Source organism: Arachis ipaensis, chromosome B02 (assembly GCF_000816755.2).
Source record: "Arachis ipaensis cultivar K30076 chromosome B02, Araip1.1, whole genome shotgun sequence".
Classification (NCBI taxonomy): domain Eukaryota; kingdom Viridiplantae; phylum Streptophyta; class Magnoliopsida; order Fabales; family Fabaceae; genus Arachis; species Arachis ipaensis.
This window is the reverse complement of record NC_029786.2, coordinates 86,676,885-86,680,231: the sequence shown is the minus strand read 5'-3', so window position 1 is coordinate 86,680,231 and position 3,347 is coordinate 86,676,885.

Here is a 3,347-nt window from a genome sequence, read left to right as displayed (position 1 = left end):
AAAAAAAAAAAAAAAAAAAAAAAAAAAAGAAAAAGAAAAAGAAAAAGTCATTCTCATTGTTCTTATATCTCAGCAGAAAACTAATTTGCTGAGCTGTTGACATGGTTCTTATTAAATTTCATGAATTGAGATCACACCATTGTGCACATTTTTTCGTTATCATTGCTATTGTTATTGTGGCTTAGACCACGATGTGTACTTACAGATTTAGTTATTTGAACTGGTCTTTTAAGTATTTGAGTGAAAGATAAATAGGTTATAGTCTTTTTTAACCGTGAACATTTTGGCATTTCAAAATTGAAAAATACATTTAAGTCTTTCACTTTTAATAATGCACGACAATTATATCTCTTTGTGGAGTTGGGGTTGAAGAACGGTAATGGAGAATGCTGATGTAGAGAGAAGAGTGATGATGTGTAGTGGAGGGTTGGCAAAAAAATAAAGAGACAAATACGTCCCCTCTGCCAGATCCCGGGGCAAAAAAGAGCTGCTATTGAGTTGATGCAAAAGCTAGAGAGGCAACTAATCAAATTTAATGTAATAATGTACAATACAGTTATTGACGGATTATGCAAAGAGGATCTTGTAAATAAGGCAGGAAAATTTTCTGAGATGGTTGCACGTGGAATTTCTCCTGTTGTTATCACTTATTCACAATTTATGCTGTGCGGATCAGTTAGAAGAAGCTACTCAATTGCTGAATCAAATGGTGCAAACTAACATCAAACCTAATCTTCATACATGTAGCATACTGATTGATGCATTGTGTAAGGACGGAAAAACCACAGAAGCTCACTAAGTGTTTCATTTGATGTTGCAAAGAGGTCTTAAACTTTGCTTTAATAAATGGGTATTTTCTTGCGAAGAAAGTGAGTAAGGTAACTACTTTATTTGATGATATGGTGAAAATGGACTTTAAACGTAATGTTCGGAGTTATAATATCATGATTGATGGATATTGTAAAATCAAAAGAGTTGATAAAGCTCTTAGTTTGTTCAAAGAGATGCCTCAAAGAAATTTGTCGTATGTGCAAGATCAGATGCTTGCTCGTGGTAAATGTCCTGATTTAAATACTTACAATATCTTGTTAGACAGGGCAAAGGAGTTCGTCCTCGTATGGTCACATACGCGATACTTATTGATGGATTGCGCAAATGTGGGAGACTTAAAACAGCACAACAGCTTTTCCAACATCTCCTAATCAATGGCCACTAATTGAATGTCAGAGCATATAATGTTATGATCAAATGGACTTTATAAAGAGGGCCTATTTGATGAAGTCATGGTCTTACCTTTAGAAATGGATAAAATTATAAAAAAGATTGCTTCCTTAACATAGTAACTTATGAAATATTTATAGGGCTCTTCTTGAAAAGAATGAAAATGGTAAAGGCAGAAGAATTCCTTCATGAAATAATCTCTAAAGGAGTTCTGAAGCTTTGGGCACGTTTTTCTCATTAGTTAAACTAAGTTGTCAATTAATTTATTGAGTTTGTAGATTGGCTTGCCTCTTATCCCTGGTTATTGGAAGCTTTGATTCCTGTGAATTTGCCGTAGTCAAATGGCCATGTTTCTTAATTTTAGATCTTTGAATTGGTTACACTAGTAGTTATTATTGTTATTTTATTATTATTATTGTGACTAATTTGAATTGATTAATAATCAAAGGTACAGTTTATTTGTCAGAAATAGATTAGTATGATAGAACTTTATAAAATAGAAATTTGGTTTTTAATGTACAGTATATAGAATTAGAATAGAGATGATTTTATGGCAAATTACAAAGATGCTTGATGTAAATGCAAAAGACGAACTTAATAAGATTTTTATATGTTAGTCTGGTAATAGCTTTCAGAATTCAGAAAGCTAGAATTGTGAAGAGAATACATGGTTCCTCATGGTGACCATCATAGGTCACAAATCATATACTTGGGATGAAGAGTTGTGTTATATAAACATATTACAATAGAATTCAACGCCGGTGAGGTGGACAGCCTATGTCAATTTAGGGCAAGGCGAAAGGTGGCAAGCCTCGGCAGAGAGGTCTGGGAAAGGGCCGGTTGGCAACTGATCTAGGCTTAGCTCTTAGCAGCACCAGCGGCAAATAGATGCATGATTAATCCATTCTTCACATCCAGCCTTTAGCATTGTTTCAAGCGACGTCCACTCTTTAAATTATTTCCTAAATCATTGCTCGTAAATGGAAGTATAAATAAGTGAATACATGAATCTTTAGAACTTCAGCTACTATTCATTAAGCTTGCATCAAATTTCAACAAATCTAATGCATATACTGATTTTTAAATAACACACGTTTAGAACCTGAGGATATCAAGGGGAAAGCAACTTTCAAAGTTCCAACCATGCTACCTCATATTGAACCATGAAAATATCCATCCAAGAAATTGTAAACATGAGAGATATCCACATTATTTGATGCCGTTGGATGTTCTAAGGATCCTATCTACCTCCATAGGAATGCTTCTCTTGCAATTAGTACTCTTTAAGAACTTACACATGCAAATTGCAGAATCACATTCAGAGGAAACCACGCATGAATCCAGTTAGTGGTTAATCGAATACCAATTCACAAGCGTTTTGATTTTTTTTTTTTTTTAAAGAAAGGAAACAATTCCCAAACTTATTATTGCCAAAATCAGCAATATCCTTTTGCCACAATCATGCATTTAACATTTCTGTTGATATATAAGAGTAAAGAGCAAAGATACCAACATTATTTGAAAAAGCATATGGCAAACCTGTTTCCATTGTATATAAATTATTTCATAAAAGAGAATTGATATTTTGAAATAAGGGATTGATATTATTTAAATTATTTCCTTGGATATTAGTTTTCGTGACTTCTGCACTTGAGTCTAAAACAACCTCACAAAACAACTTAACAAAATCAATTAAGATAAAAGGAAGCAGAACATTGACAAAAAGCTGTCAAAAGGGGGTTTGAGATAATGAATTTTTTGGTTTAACGGATCTTTAGATTGTTAAGTTTCATTTAGCCTCATTTAGCAACCCAATAGCAGATCTTGTGTATCCCACCTTACAAAGGCCATTAATCAATGTCCCAAGACTCTTGCCCTGTTACGAAATTCCAATGCTCTCCTAACCATGCCGTTTATACAGAACCCTTTCAATAGGGTGGTTAACCAAGGATGACAAAGGAACCGATTAACCAAGCTATTCATTGTAATTAGAAGGTTTTTCATGGGTCTCGTGTCAAAGCACAAATACAGAAGAATACAGTTGCAGCCGTGGGTGCAGAACAATGATATATGCAAAGTTTGATTGGGAGAAACAAGATTGGGTCTTGTTGAAGGTTGATTTGAGA